The sequence below is a fragment of the Myxocyprinus asiaticus genome, chromosome 32 (genome assembly GCF_019703515.2).
Source record: "Myxocyprinus asiaticus isolate MX2 ecotype Aquarium Trade chromosome 32, UBuf_Myxa_2, whole genome shotgun sequence".
Classification (NCBI taxonomy): domain Eukaryota; kingdom Metazoa; phylum Chordata; class Actinopteri; order Cypriniformes; family Catostomidae; genus Myxocyprinus; species Myxocyprinus asiaticus.
Window position 1 is genome coordinate 7,364,434 of NC_059375.1, and position 17,853 is coordinate 7,382,286.

The 17,853-nt window shown below is 38.4% G+C and overlaps 1 pseudogene; it reads right to left on the minus strand.

The window, feature by feature from the left end:
- LOC127422862 (myoferlin-like) overlaps positions 1-17,853 on the minus strand; it is a 74,351-nt pseudogene that overhangs the window by 13,799 nt on the left and 42,699 nt on the right.

Sequence of the window (17,853 nt, forward strand, 5' to 3'; positions counted from 1 at the left end):
TATGGTCACTCCTCAAGTTTCATGCCCAGGGTTAGAAGTTTGTTGGAATCCCTAACCGTAAATGTAAGCAACAGTCAGACTGGTGTTAACAAACACCACTAATGATTCTCTGAAAAAAAAAAAAATAAAAAAAAAAAGGCACCCAAAAAGGTCCCATCTGGCACCAACAATCATGCCACACTCCAAATCACTGAGATCACATTTTTCTCCATTCTGATGGTTGATGTGAACAGCTCCTGACCCATATCTACGTGATTTTATGCACAGCCTGCTGCCACACGATAGGCTGATTAGAAAATCACATGGATGATAGCTGGTGCCAGACGGGATGGTTTGAGTATTTCTGTAACTGCTGATCTCCTGGGATTTTCACACACAACAGTCTCTAGAATTTGCTCAGAATGGTGCCAAAAACACAAAAAACATCAAGTGAGCAGCAGTTCTGTGGACAGAAATGCCTTGTTGATGAGAGAGGTCAACAGAGAATGGCCAGACTAGTTCAAACTGACAAAGTCTATAGTAACTGAGATAACCGTTCTGTACAATTGTGGTGAGAAGAATAGCATCTCAGAATAGGTTGGCATTGTTTTGGTGGCACAAGAGGGACCTACACAATATTAGGCAGGTTGTTTTAATGTTGTGGCGACTGGTGTATACACGCTGATGAGCCAAAACATTATGACCACTCACAGGTGAAGCAAATAACATTGATCATCTCCTAACAAGGCCACATGTCAAGGTCTGGGTAGACTAGATGGTAAGCGAACAATCAGCTCTCGTAGTCAACGTGTTGAATTCAGGAGAAATGGGCAGGAGTAAAAACCTGAGCGACTGACAAGGGACAAATTGTTATGGCCAGACGACTGGGCCAGAGCATCTCTGAAATGGTAAGGCATGTGGTGTGCTCCCAGTCAGCATTGGTGAGTACCTACTGACAGTGGTCCGAGGAGGAAGAAACCACAAACCGGAAACAGGGTGTTGGGCACCCAAAATTTATCGATGCGCAAGGGCAATGGTCAAAACCGACAGAAGGTCTACTGTGGCACAAATCACAGAAAATTTGAATGATAGTTACGGGAGGAATGTGTCACAACACACAGTGCATCGCACCCTGCTGTACCAAAATCTGTACATTATTCCAAACTTTTGGCTGCCAGTATGTGTGTGTGTATATATATATATATATATATATATATATATATATATATATATATATATATATATATATATATACACACACATACACACACATACACACATACACATATACACACACATACACACTACCAGTCAAAAGTTTTGAAACACTTGACTGAAATGTTTCTCATGATCTTAAAAATCTTTTGATCTGAAGGCGTATGCTTAAATGTTTGAAATTAGTTTTGTAGACAAAAATATAATACCACCATATTAATTTTATTTCATTATAAAACTAAAATGTAATAAAAAAAAAAGGTTTTGAAATTGATGACTTGGACCAAATAATAAAGAAAAGCAGCCCAACATAGATGGGAACTCCTTCAATACTGTTTAAAAAGGATCCCACGGTGATACCTCAAGAAGTTGGTTGAGAAAATGTCAAGAGTACATGTCTGCAAATTCTAGACAAAGGTTGACTACTTTGAAGATGCTAAAATATTACATAGTTTTGATTTATTTTGGATTTTGTTTAGTCACAACATAATTCCCATAGTTCCATTTATTTTATTCCATAGTTTTGATGACTTAACTATTATTCTAAAATGTGGAGAATTTTTTTTTTTTATAAAAGAATAAGTATTTCAAAACTTTTGACTGGTAGTGTGTATATATATATATATATATATATATATATATATATACACACACACACACACACACTGTATATATACTGTACACACCGTTGAGCCAAAACATTATGACCACTCACAGGTGAAGCGAATAATGTTGATCATCTCCTAACATGGTGTACAGGTGTACCTAATAAAGTGGTCGGTGAGTGACACAGTATGTATGTATGTATGTATACAAACACACACACACACACACACACACACGGCCAAAAGTTTGGAATAATGTATAGATTTTGTTCTTATGGAAAGAAATTGGTACTTTTATTCACCAAAGTGGCATTCAGCTGATCACAATGTATAGTCAGGACATTAATAACTTAAAAAATATCTATTACAGTTTGAAAAAAAAATGTTCAGAACTTCTTAAACTACTTCAAAGTGTTCTCATCAAAAAATCCTCCACGTGCAGCAATGACAGCTTTGCAGATCCTTGGCATTCTAGCTGTCAGTTTGTCCACATACTCAGGTGACATTTCACCCCACGCTTCCTGTAGCACTTGCCATAGATGTGGCTGTATTGTCGGGCACTTCTCACGCACCTTACAGTCTAGCTGATCCCACAAAAGCTCAATGGGGTTAAGATCCATAACACTCTTTTCCAATTATCAGTTGTCCAATGTCTGTGTTTTTTTTTTTTTTTTTTTTTTTGCCCACTCTAACCTTTTCTTTTTGTTTTTCTGTTTCAAAAGTGGCTTTTTCTTTGCAATTCTTCCCATAAGGCCTGCACCCTTGAGTCTTCTCTTTACTGTTTATGTCCTTGTTAGAGCCAGTTGTCCTTTGCCTTTGAAGACTGTAGAGTACACCTTTGTCTGAAATCTTTTTGGCATTTTCAAGCATTGTACAGCCTTCATTCCTCAAAACAATGATTGACTGACGAGTTTCTAGAGAAATCTGTTTCTTTTTTGCCATTTTTGACCTAATATTGACCTGTAAGTCTATTGCATACTGTGGCAACTCAAAAACAAACACATTTGCTTCATTTAATGAACCAAATAGCTTTCAGCATTGTTTGATATAATGGCAAGTGATTTTCTAGTACCAAATTAGCAATTTAGCATGATTACTCAAGGATAAGGTGTTGGAATGATGGCTGCTGGAAATGGGGCCTGTCTAGATTTTATCAAAAATGACTTTTTTCAAATAGTGATGGTGCTGTTTTTTACATCAGTAATGTCCTGACTATACTTTGTGATCAGTTGAATGGCACTTTGGTGAATTAAAGTACCAATTTCCTTCCGAAACAGCAAAATTTGTACATTATTCCAAACTTTTGGCCATCTGTGTGTGTGTGTGTGTGTGTGTGTGTGTGATATATATATATGAACACACACTGAGCACTTTATTAGGAACACCTGTACACCTTTTTCTTGCGATTATCTAATTAGTCAATCGTGTGGCAGCAGTGTAATGCATAAAATCATGCAGATAAGGGTTAGGAGTTTGGTTGGCTTTCACAAGGATATATTTTAAAATGCACCAAAACTGTAAAAGGTCTATCAAAGTTATTTTTAATCCATCATTAATTGCTTTATTATTATTTCTGCAGAATGACAGAATCACTATGGATTTTAATCAGCGTTTGTGATGATATGCAGCCGAGTGTGATAAAAAAAAAGTTCCGATCAGCTTGTCATTTTGTCAGTTCTTCTCAGTGACAGAATGATTTTTTCAAACAAAACATCTGTGTCTTTTCAGTGCTTGAAGCCATTAACTCAGCAGGGAGTCTCGACGGTCAAGTGATTAACACCTCCCGCTGAGAGGTGCTAATGGGTGCTCTGCATCACTCTACCTGGCCAGTGATTATGTTAATGAAGCTAACGCCTGAAAATCATAGGAAAACTCAGCTAATGTAGAGCCAGCTTTAAACGCGCTGAACACTGGCAGAATGAACCACTTTAGAATGGGTTAATTACCTCACTCAAATGTAGTCCTGGCCCATGCATTTTAAGTCTAGGCCTTCAGTGTGATTCATGCCATTAAGAAAACACAGTTTCACAATGAATAAGATGCCATATGCCCATCATACATTACGTGGCAGTCAACTAATAATACCAACTGACATTTTAAAAACACATCCACGAACGAAAGCCAGAACCAAGGTCTAATGCCAAGAAAAAGATCTCTAATAATATTTGCGATTAAAATTGTGCTTGCAATAAATCTTGTTTCATCAGGGTATACGGTTACTTTTCAAAACTTGATCCGATACTGAATGCTCAAGCAGCCTAATTTACACTTAGAAAACTCCTGATATTGCTATAACAATGTAAAAACACTTACCAATTTGCTTGAAGTGAAAATCAGTCTCCTTTCCTGTTTAATTAATCAATCGCACGATCATGCAGAACATCTTAGGTTTTTAAATCCATAAGAATCCGCGGCAAGATTTGGCATAGTGTTTGTTCCGTGTGATAAGCTTGTTAATGCATTTACAAAACTGTACGATATTCTTCAGTCTAAATTAAATTTCGGGTCAACACGATCTCCAATAATCTATAAAATCTAGGTCAGGGAGAAAAAACCAGTTGAGAATCATTGGTCTAAGGAAAGAAAAACAGACAATTCAACTAAGTACTGCAGCTCAATCTCTAAACAAAAGTCAAACAACAGAATACACCTCCTTAGCCAGATGCTTGAGCTTGTCCAATCAGCCTTCAGTGATGCCTAAACTCTAATTAACATTTTCAGCCAATTCAAGCAAACGTTTGGCCCCCTCCATGATGCTTTTCAGAGCGCTGCCCGCAAATTCTTAATCTGAAGATCCAGCATTGTGAGGTTGGCATCCCCCTCCAGATCATACATTTTCAAACTGAGGACATGATGTGAGCAAGCATTAGTGGTGACATAAAATACTTATGGGAAGTTGACATCCTGCAGTGTGACATGCTATTCTACATCTACTGCACAACTAATTTAAACAGCATTAATTAATCGAGACACTACATAGAATATTTGTACTTAATTTAAATGTGTTAAATTTAGCAATATTTATATGTAGTGTTTAAATGTGTAAATATATATATATATATATATATATATATATATATATATATATATATATATATATATATATTATTTTTGCACATTTTACTATACCGCATTTTACTATATCTTACTATATACCTTGTCTTTTCCTCTACAATTATCTTTTGAATTATACAACCATTTATACATTATTTTCCATATGCAATGGAATGGAATGAATATTAATAAAGCATATTAATTACTAAATTAACTGTAAACTTGCCCTGTGTGCAAAAAATAAATACAATCTCCCATATTTATAATAACAGACATTGTTTAGCAATACATGTAGTGACATTATCAAAGCTGATCTAAAGTTATTCACAAAATAAAAAATAACACAGGGTTTGTGTGTCTTTACCTGCTGAGATCCTCCATTAACTGTTTGAACCAGATTTCTACAAGTATTGTGTCTGGGGTTTTGGACTGTATTGCAGTCTTTAACATAGTAAGGTTTGTTTGCAGTAAGGTTTGTTTGCTGCACAAATAGGGAGAGTTTTGATAAATGTTTAATGCACAATGGCTGACTTATGCTTACATATCCATAGCAATTCACTGATTCTTGAGACATATGGGACAAAACATGTCCCAAAATTCTTTCTACCATTAATTTTGAAAATACTAACACTTCCACTTCCACAAATGAATCAGAGATTATCATTAGAATGTTCTTAACACAAACGTACCATTTCATTTGATTTTGACTTTATCTGATCAAAATCATGACATTATCAATCACTACCCCTTTAAAACCACCTGTTCTTAGACCAAACTCTTTACATAAATTAAACTATATATTAAAGGGATAGCTCATCCAAAAATGAACATTCTCTCATCATTTACTCACCATACCAGATGTGTATGACTTTCTTTCATCTACAGAATACAAAGATTTTTAGAAGAATATTTCAGCTCTTTAGGTCCACACAATGCAAGTGAATGCTGACCAGAACTTTCAAGCTCCTAAAATCACATAAAGGCAGCATAAAAGTAATCCAATATAAATCTATATATTCAGAAGCGATTTAATAGGTGTGGTTGAGAAACAGATCAGTATTTAAGTCTTTTTTAACTATTAATCTTTCAGTATGTGAAAGTGGAGATTTACAGTAAAAAAGGATTGAAATATCGATCTGTTTTTTCACCAAAGTGATTGCAACGCTTCAGAAGACATACACCCACTTAGGGTTGCAAAGGGTCGGAACATTTCCGGTAAATTTCCAGAAACTTTCCATGGGAAGCTGGGGAATTTTGGAAATATTGGAAAAAACTTCGGGCACTTGGCTATATGCTGCTGCATCTTTGTGGCATTCTTAACATTGGTATTTGCACAGTATTTGCAAATGAACACAGTCTTTCCTTCTACATTGGCTGAGGTGAAATGTATCCACACATCAGATGGCACACGTTGCATTGTTCTGTAGAATAAGATTAGAAAAAAGCTTGTAAAAAACACTAATGCAATGCCATGCACAGATATATAAATAGTTAGCTAAACAATTGGAATATTCTGGAATGGTAAAAATATTTTACAATTTATGCTGGACAAATGAATAGAAATAGGCTAGATGAATAGATGAACACTCCTCAATCAGCATGCTAAATCAAACTATAACCTACATTCTTGTATGATAACAGAAAACTGGCTAGCAGAAGGCAGAAGAAACAGCGTCACAGTTGAGCTAGCTAGAACCATGATAGCTAGCCTCTTAAATTGTCAATGAAATGGTGTTAGCTAGCTTACATTTAGCATATCTGATTTACTGGCTAGTTAGCTACTGTATAAACACATTTTGATTTAGTATTTGCAAGTTAAATTTTAATACATAGATCAAATATATTTACCCTAGTAATATCATCAAAACTTACTTGACTGGATGTAGTCCTTGGGCTCAATGCAGTAGTGTGGCTTCAATAGTCCTGCTGTAGTAAGTAGCCTGCAGTAAGTAGTGTGCTGTGTGCTTGTGATTGAGGAATACGTAGGGTAGAAATTCAACTGAATTTGCATTAAATCTGGTTGTTTTAACCAAGATTATGCTGCAAGATGTTTTTTTCAACTACATTTAATTTCCCTGTTATAGGCTGACTTGCAATTTAGCAAATTTCCATTCCCATTAATTCCTATTAATTCCCATATATTCCCGTTAATTCCCATGGAAAGTTTCCAACTTTGAAAATTTCAGGAATTTTGCAACCATACACACACTGACCTAATAAAGTGCTCGACGTGGTCTTCTGCTGTTGTAGCCCATCCGCTTCATTGTTTGACGTGTTATGCATTCTGAGATGCTATTCTGCTCACTACAGTTGTACAAATTGGTTATCTGAGTTACCGTAGCTTTTGTCAGCTCAAACCATGGCCATTCTCTGTTGACATCTCACATCGACAATGCATTTCTGTCCGCAGAACTGCCGCTTACTGGATGTTATTAGTTTTTGGCACCATTCGGAGTAAATTCTAGAGACTGTTGTGCATAAAAATACCAGGAGATCAGCTGTTACAGAAATACTCAAACCAGCCTGTCTGGCACCAACAATCATGCCATGGTCAAAATCACTGAGATCACATTTTTCCCCATTCTGATGGTTGATGTGAACATTAACTGAAGCTCCTGACCCGTATCTGCCTGATTTTATGCACTGCAGGCACACGATTGGCTGATTAGATAATCACATGAATAAGTAGGTGTACATACTAAATAAAGTACTAAGTGAGTGTATATAAAACCATTGGAGTCTTATGGATGTAGAACAGCATTCTTCCACCTCAGAAATATTGCTAAGCTAAGATACATGCTCTCTGTTGCTGATGCCGAAAAACTAATTCATGTGTTCATGACCTCAAGACTAGATTATTGTAATGCATTACTGGGAGGATGTCCAGCAAGTTCAATAAATAAATTTCAACTGGTTCAAAATGCAGCTGCCAGAGTGCTGACTAGAACCAGGAAATATGATCATATTAGCCCAATTTTATCATTGTTACATTGGCTACCTGTTAAATTTCATACTGATTTTAGAATTCTGTTAACTACATACAAAGCTTTGAATGGTCTAGTTCCACAGTACTTAAGTGACCTTCTACCACACTATATTCCATCACGTTCATTACGATCACAAAATTCTGGCCTGTTAATAGTACCTAGAATATCAAAATCCACAAAAGGAGGTAGATCTTTTTCCTGTTTGGCTCCAAAACTATGGAATATTCTCTCTAACACCGTTCAGGACGCAGACACACACACTCAGTTTAAGTCTAGACTAAAGACTAATCTATTTAGCCAGGCATACACCTAATTTATCCGTCAACTCACAATTAGTCTGCTTTAGTTAGGTCTACTGGAACCAGAAACATTTCTCAGAAACATTTCTCATAATCTATAACACTGCAATAAATTGAATGGCATCTACGCTAATATTATTCATATCCCGAGGTTACCAGAGCCGGCCAGATCCAGCTCCATTCCAGCTTGGTGTCAGACTCCACTGCTACGTGTCGCTGAATGATGACGACAAACTACAGCCGGTGCTAGCCAGACATCACTTCGGTCTTTTACGACGGACTTTAGAGGATGAACTGATGCCAACTCCACTGTAAGACATCGGATACATCATATGCCACTGCCTGAACCTTGGACTTTGGATGGACCCCACCGAATCTCACCGAAATGACCTGCAGGTTGTACTGCGATGCACCTCAGTGATCTCTGCCTGCATCACCTTTGTCTATTGATGGACTACACTCTTGAAATGGAATACATAGACTATCAATTAATTGCCAACATAAGCCTTCATCAGCCAACTAACAAAGGACAATGCATCTATGTGAACTTCTGCAGTTAACCCAGGATGGACTTCAAAGACATTAGTCATTAATCTTAGTTCATACAAAATCTTTGTTTAAACACTGATCCTTAACACTTATTTAATTTACAAATTTAAACCATGACTTACACTGCACACAAATATCTAATATTGGCATTATATTCATGTTGTTTAGCTAGAGGGGAACTGGCCCCCACAGTGAGCCTGGTTTTTCCCAAGGTTATTTTGCTCCATAAACCAACATCTTATGGAGTTTTGTGTTCCATGCCACAGTTGCCTTCAGCTTGCTCACTGGGGTTCTAAATACAGTTATTATTATTTAACTATTTAATTATTTATATTTAGACACAATTTACAATTACACAATGATGACTCTAAGACTTTATAGATATTACAGTTTCGTTTTCTGTAAAGCATGATTTTCTGTAAAGCAGCTTTGAAAATATGTGTTGTGAAAAGTGCTATACAAATAAAAATGACTTGACTTGACTACTTATATGATGCCTTTATGTGATTGTTAAAGCTTCAAAGATATGGCCACCATTCACTTGCACTGTATGGATCTAAAGAGCTGAAATATTCTTCTAAAAATCTAAGAAAGTCATACAAATCTGGGATGGCATGAAAGTGAGTAAATGATGAGAGAATTTAAATTTTTGGTTGAATTATTCCTTTAAAAGAAATATTAATCTTGAGTCCTGACAAAAGGAAAAGGTATGCCTCCTTTTTGTCAACACCGTCAGATATTTCAGAAAAAAATTATAAAATCAGGTAATATTACAGTCAGCGATCAACAATCTGAAAGTCCTCTTTTCATATTTCACCTGCTATGAGTTCAACAATGTCACAGAGGCTCTGATGAGTTTTATAGCTTTTTATAATTTTACATAAAGTAATTGTTCTTGTATTTTCTTAGTGTTACGATTCACTGTTGTCTGCCCTGTGTTTTGCCTCTGTCATCTGTTCCCCCCGGACTACACTTCCCATAATCCCCTGCTCTGATCACTTCCAGCTGTTCCCCATTGTTTTTCACCTGTGTTTCATTTACCTCTTTATCCTTGTGTATATATTGCCCTGATGTCGCCTGTTCATGCTCTGGTTTCCGTCCCGTTTTTTTACTTTTGTTTTGTTTCACATTAAAGTAGCTGCTCTTAGATCCTGCTCTCATCATCTCCCTCATTTCGTAATAGAACAACTGACCACGACTGATATGGATCTAGCGGCTTACTTTATTTAGTTGAGTCGAGTGAATTTACCCATCAGAGAATACTCACATCTTTTTAGCACTGCTGCCAGATACATGGGATTTGCTGATTCCCACTTGAAATCCCTGTATCAAATCGGACTCATCGCACACCATTGGAGGGAGTTGCCGGCGACAGGAGACTATACATGTGAGGAATATGTGAATTTAACTCTAGAAACTCTTGATTTAGAGGATCCTCCTCTCCCTACCCTGAACCTGGTTTCCAAGCCTCCCACACCTGAGTCTACTCCACATCATGTCACAGCCATGCCTGAGTCTGCTCCACACCATGTCACAGCCACGCCTGAATTTGCTCCACGCCATGTCACAGCCACGCCTGAATCTGCTCCACACCATGTCACAGCCACACCTGAGTCTGCTCCATGCCATGTCACAGCCACGCCTGAGTCTGCTCCATGCCATATCATAGCCACATCTGAGTCTGCTCCACGCCAAGTCACAGCCACGTCTGAGTCTGCTCCACGCCAAGTCACAGCCACGTCTGAGTCTACTCCACGCCAAGTCACAGCCACGTCTGAGTCTACTCCACGCCAAATCACAGCCACATCTGAGTCTGCTCCACGGCAAGTCACAGCCACATCTGAGTCTGCTCCACGCCATGTCACAGCCAAGCGTTCCACGACTCCTTGCTCCAAGCCTTCCGTGGCCCCTGTCTCAAAGCCCTTCACGGCCCCGGTCACCAAGTTGAATTATCCACCATGATGTCTGTGCGTAAGGCCACGAAGACCCGTCCTCACAAATTGTCAGTGCCCACATTGCCAGCCTCGTCCATCTGATCTGCCCTAGTTCCCTTGGTCCCCTGCCTGATCTGCCCTGGTTTCCTTGGTCCCCTGGTTGCCCGCCTGATCTGCCCTTGTTTCCTTGGTCCCCTGGTCACCTGCCTGATCTGCCCTGGTTTCCCTGACCCCATGGTCGACCGCCTAATCTGCCCTGGCTTCCTTGGTCCCCTTGTCATCTACCTGGTCTGCCCTGGTTTCCTTGGTCCCCTGGTCGCCCGCCTGATCTGCCCTGGTTTCCTTGGTCCCCTGGTCGCCCACCTGATCTGCCCTGGTTTCCTTGGCCCCATGGTTGACTGCCTGATCTGCCCTGGTTTCCTTGGTCCCATGGTCGTCTGCCTGATCCTATCTGGTGTCCTGGGTCCTTTGACCACCAACTTGTTCTGCTCTGGACTCTTTGTTCTCCGGCTTCATCTTGGCCCTGCCTCCCCTTCCTGCCCTCCTTGGGCATCAGGAGCGGCCCGTTGGGGGGGCGGGGGGGGGGTTATGTTACGATTCACTGTTGTCTGCCCTGTGTTTTGCCTCTGTCATCTGTTCCCACTGGACTACACTTCCCATAATACCTTGCTCTGATCACTTCCAGCTGTTCCCCATTGTTTCTCACCTGTGTTTCATTGACCTTGTTATCCTTGTGTATATATTGCCCTGATGTCTGTTTTACCTTTGTCAGTTGTTAAGTGTTTGTCGCCTGTTCATGCTCCAGTTTCCGTCCCATTTATTTACTTTTGTTTTGCATCCTGTTTTGTATTTTGTTTTATCTTCATTAAAGTAGCTGCTCTTAGATCCTGCTCTCGTCATCTCCCTCATTTCGTAACACTTAAGAGTATCCAGCTGCAGCACAGCAGCATCAGAAGTTTAAAAGTAGAAGCGTCAGGGCTGCAATCTCTGGGCGGAAGTTAGAGTCAAAAGTCTTCCGTCACCTCAGTAAGTTTACAACCAGCAGTCGAGGCCGGATGTTTACATGGCTGAAGTTATCTGTTTGTTTGGTGAAGTTTACTCGCTAACTGCTTGGATATGTTTTCTGTTACTGTTGTGGATGCATACAGTATATTTGTTGTCATGCTTTAATAAATCTACCATTCCCCAGGGATATTGTGTTTACCATTCGGAAGTGTTAAGTAGAGAGGTTTGCCAGTAAAACTGTAATAAGTTCACAATGAGTTCTTAGTATTTATTTTTAAAATACCCTAGATATAACGATTCAGAATGACCCTTCAATGACCCAGTCACAGCAATGCACACATTTTTATCAGATAGTGTGTTTAAATGATACTGGACATATTAAAAAGGTTCCCCATGGATGTATGCTCATCTGAAGTTGTTTTGTAACTACCGATTTATATTCGTTGCACAGTATTTCACTAATATAAAGACTTACTTGTTTAGCAAGTTATTGAAATGTAAATTTAGTTTTTGGACATCTCTCAATGATGTCTTTACTGCCAAACAAACACAATTTTTTAAGAAGAAACAACTTGGATTATAGTGATTTTTGTTACCACTGCATATGTTTTCGTGTTTAATAAAACACATTTCATCCCCATTGTTATTGAATCCTCATTCTTTGTGTTTTTACATTAGAGTTTTATTGTAGCCTGATATTTTAATTTGACCAAAGTTTACTTGCATTGAACAATGAGGCTAAAAAAATGTCATAAAAATAATTAACGGTCTTCCATTAAACTCATATCAGTCATATCACGTGTCTCACCTCTTCAGTTTAGGCTATTTTATTGGAACAACCTGTCCAGAGACAGTTTTTTAACATTAATGTGTGGTAGATAAAACACTTGAATAATCGTGTTAAAAGATATAAATAAAAGGGATTATGATAAACAAAGCATGCAATATCCCCGTGAAATGTGTTTTCAATCGAATAAAATATGAACTTGTAAATAGCATGTTATAGCTCCACCCTCACTCCCACCCCGAGACTACTGTTGCAGCTGGAAATATCATGTATTTTCTGTATCACAACCAGATATGTCAACAAGAAAATGTTTAGGACTTTTAGATAATTTTCCGCATAATTACTAGCTAGCCACACCAGCAAAACAAATGGCTACTGCTTCTACTATCACACACATGGTGATATGAAAAATATGGTTCTTTTGTTAAAACTGTCAGCTGTTAACTCTGTCAGATTTTCTATGTGATGGTGGTGACAATTAAATAGATGGATTTAAAAATCACTTTAATTTATCAATGTGAAAGCTAGATTTGTTATATTATTTACAATAAATATGTGACATGACAGTAGGCTACAGATTATTATTTTATATGATAGTGTTGACACATAATAAGTGCTAGACAAGGCAAATACATGCATTTTGTGATGAAATGGAAGAAGCAGGAGTTGCACCCAATGTAAATGAATACCTCTGATCATATAAAATAATTCCTTTGTTCACACAAATTATGTTTTAATTCTTAATGATTTCATGATGATCTCTTGTGCAGTGTAAATGCGTTTTAATTTTTCATATTTTTTTAACAATCTCTTGTGCTGTGTAAATGTATTTAAATTCTTCATATTTTCAAAATGATCAGCTTTCAGCGGAGAAGTAAATCCCACTGACTCTCCGTTTCATGCGATAGGCTGTACGCTGCAAACGTCACTTATTCACGTGAACACGCACATGAACTAACCTTAAACTCTGGATCAATGCCCAAGTTGACAAAGTTGATGAGCAGCATCACTGTACCAATTAAGCCTGATTGGATTGGTTTGTTTTGTCAACTCAAACCCAATCCTGTAACCCTGAGTTTGTTCAACTAGCTTCATGGTATAGGCCCCAGATCTGTATGACTTTCTTCTGCAGAACACAAACAAAGATTTTAAGAAGATTATGTCGGCTCTGTAGGTCGATACAATGCAAGTGAATGGTGGCCAGAACTTTGAAGGTCCAAAAAGCACATGAAAGCCACATAAAAGTAATCCACACGACTTCAGTGGTTAAATTCATATCTTCAGAAGCGATATGATAGGTGTGGGTGAGAAGTCCTTTTTTACTATAAATTCTCCTCCCTCCCCAGTAGGTGATGATATGCACAAAGAATGTGATTCGCCAAAAACAAAAGAAAAATGTGAAAGTGAATGTGGAGATTTATTGTAAAAAAAAGGACTTAAATATTGATTGGTTTCCCACCCACACCTATGATATCGCTTCTGAAGATGTGGATTTAACCACTGGAGTCTTATGGATTACTTTCTGCTGACTCTATATGCTTTTTGAACCTACAAAGTTCTGGCTACCATTCACTTGCATTGTGTGGACTTACAGAGCAGAGATATTTGTCTAAAAAACGTTGTGTTCAGCAGAAGAAAGAAAGTCATACACATCTGAGAAGGCATGAGGTTGAGTAAATGATGAGAGAATTTGCATTTTGGGGTGAACTATCCTTTTAAATGGTTACATTTTGCTGCAGTGTGTTTAAGAAACACCCCCTTGGCATGTGAAATGAACAACAGCACTGTGTGCTTTTCGTTTTTGCTGTAAGGTCTAATATAGTTTTTTAAATGCCCCTTCCTTCAATAACAGCTTCTTTTCTATTAATTTTTTTTTATTGATTCCATTCACAAGACAGATAAACAACATAAAATGCGGAATCAGTTATATAAATTAAACCCCTCCCCCAACACAAACACGCACCACAGTGGTCACTTACAATTATAACATAAAAAACAAAACAAAAAAAAAATACTTTCAAAAAACAAGAATGCACATACACAAACTAAAAATTACAAATCCCTCTCCACTGCCCCTCTCCGAGAACCCTCCAAAAACGGCAGATATACACCCCACTTCCCATTAAACAAATCCCATTTTCCCAACCTTCTAAAAATCACCTCCTCAAATGCTGCCACCCCGCCCATCTCCCCGCACCACTCCCGAAACGAGGGTACCCCAGCCGTCTTCCACCCCCTAAGAATAATTTGTCTGTCAACCATTACTCTGGCTAGGACCCAAATTTTTTAGTGGCTATCCCCAAAATTAATGACCGCCCCATCACCTAAGATGCAGAGTCTGGGGCAAAATGAAAATTGTGTGTCCAATACATCACACATAAATCTCTGAACCCTCAACCAAAATTCTTGTATCTTAACACATCCCCAAAAAACACGGGTTGTGTCCCCGTCTTCTGAACTGCATTGCCATCAGGTGGGTGTGTCTTTAAGACCAAGTCTATACAATCTAGAGGGTGTCCAATATAATCGATGCAAAATCTTAAATTGCATCAGAGGCACCCTTGAATCTCTAGATGTAGACTTGATGTTTTTTACAATCCTAGCCCACACTCCCTCCTCCAATACAAAGTTTAAATCTGTCTCCCATTATCTCTTGAGAGAATTAGAAGCTCCGTCCCCCAGACTCTGAATTAACAGGGAGTAATACACTGATGCCTCATGACCTTTTCCAAAAGCAGTAATTTCCACTTCTAGAGTATCTGCCCTTTTAGAGGGGTGTATGCTACTCCCAAAAATAGTACAGAGCAGGTGGCGCAGCTGTAAATACCTAAAGAACTGAGATCTAGGAATCCTGAAATGTTGGAACATATTTTCAAATGATCTCAACACTCCACTCTCAGATAGGTCACCGAGCGTATAACCTCCCTCACAATCCATTCTGACCAGCAGAATGGGGACTTATTAATACATAATTTTGGGTTTAGTCATATGCTCGAGGCAACATTTAAATAAATGTCCGAATTAAACACTCTGGACACTTTTGTCCATATCGCGTGCAAATGCAAGATAACGGGGTGTGACTTAACTTCTCCGGTTAGTTTAATAGGAAGGCTTTGCAATGGCAAAATAGGGGCAATAACTTCCTGTTCAATACCAAACCAGGGAAGGGCTCTCTCAGGTGGAAGCGACCAATGAGCCAAATGTCTGAGACCGAATGCATAATAATAAAAAAAAAACCTTGGGTAGGCCTAGCCCAACTTTTTCAACCAGCCTATATAACTTATTGAAATGTAATCTGGGACACTTACCATTCCAAATGAAGGACTTTGCTATGCTATCAAATTGCTTGAAATAAGAGAGGGGGACATCTACAGGGAGTGATAGCAGGTAGTTGAATTTTGGAATACAATTCATTTTAATAACATTAACCTTCCCAATCATAGATAAATGTAATGGAGCCCACCTACCCACATAGCTCGAAAACATTTTTATTAAGGGGTCAAAATGAACTCTAACTAAATCAGGCAAATTTGCTGGGAATAAAATGGCCAAATATTTAATGCCGTGTTTGGGCCACTGGAAAGCGCCCCGGCTGAAAAGCCGTTACTGGGCACTACGCTGTCAGAGCCAAAGCTTCGGATTTAGACCAATTGACTCTGTATCCTGAGAATTTAGAAAAGGAATTAATAATTCTGTGGAGGCAAGGCATTGATCTAGTGGGGTCAGAGATGAATAATAAAATATCATCTGGGTAAAGCAAAAGCTTATGTGCCATACCTCCCGCCATCACCCCAAGAAAATCATCTTCCCGTCTTATCGCAGCTGCTAATGGTTCCAGGGCAAGACAGAACAATAATGGGGAAAGAGGGCAACCGTGCCGGATGCCCCTGTTCAGAGTAAAATAATCTGAAATTAATCCATTTGTTTGTACCGCCGCTACCGGGTTTCTATAAAGTAACTTAATCCATCCAATAAAAGTCTTCCCGAACCTGTATATTTCCAAAATCTTAAAAAGATAATCTCATTCTACCATATCCCATTCATGCCTTTTCAGCGTCAAGTGAGATGGCAGCGACCGGAGTCTGATCATTCGCCACTGACCACATGATATTGATTAGACACCTGATGTTATCAGAAGAGCTGCGGCCCCGAAAGCTCCTCCAAGATTATCTCAGAACCAAGAGATTTTTTTCGTCAGTTTAGGGAGTTCTAATGGTTCCACAAAGTTTCTAATATCTTCATCGGTGGACGAAGATGTGGAACTATAAAGATCAAGATACAATTCTTTAAAAGCATTATTAATATCATTGGCTGAGGTAAATATTTCACCACCAGCAGATTTCACTGAGGGAATGGTAGAAAAAGATTCTCTCTGATTTATATATCTAGCCAAAAGTTTCCCTGCTTTGTCCCCTGACTCAAAGTATGACTGTCTTGCCCTGAATAGCCAAAACTCCACCTTCTATGACAAAATAGTATTATATCTGTATTTCAATCGGTCATCAGACAACATTCGGCACTTAAGCTCTGCCTCAGCACTTTTAATATTCCCTTCCAACTCCACGAGTTCTCGTGCTTTGGATTTTTTGGTGAATGAGTCATACTCTATGATCCGCCTTCTAAGAACTGCCTTAATTGCCTCCCAAACCACGTCCACAGAGGATACTGAGGACCAGTTGGTCTCCATATAAACACTGATTTCAGCCTTTAACATTTGTTGGAATTCAGGATTTTGCAAAAGGCATACATTAAAAAGCACCAACTATATGATTTCCTTTTCTCCATATGTGGCAACACCTCTAAACACACTAGGGCATGATCTAAGACTAAAATGTTTCCAATTGAGCAATCAACAACAGATGAAATGAGGGACTTAGATCTTAAATCTATTCTAGAATAAATCTTATGGACTGATGAAAAAAATGTATAGTCCCAGATGGGTTTAAAAGTCTCCAAATATCTGTAAGACCAAGATTTTTACACATCCAATGAAATGTCAATGTTGCTCTAAGGGGCTTACACACTTCTGCTTCACTATGATCGAGGACTGAGTCCATAAAAAGATTAAAGTCTCCTCCCAATATTATATCATGAGGGGTGCTAGGGGCTTGCAACATTCCTTCAAGACCTATAAAAAAGCCCTGAACATCAGTGTTAGGTGCATAAATATTAGCCAAAATCAACCTTTGCCCCTGAATTTCTGCTAAAACAATAATGACTCTTCCTAATTTATCTTTAATCTGTTTGAGACATTTGAATTGTAGATGTTTACTTATCAATGTAATGACTCCCCTGCTCTTACTTGAGCCAGCACTAAAGGAAACATGCCCACCCCATATCTTCACAAATTTTTCAGCTTCCTGCGGGGAAAGATGCGTTTCTTGAAGAAACATTATATCATACTTCTTACCCTTACAAATAACCTTCCTTCTTTTTATG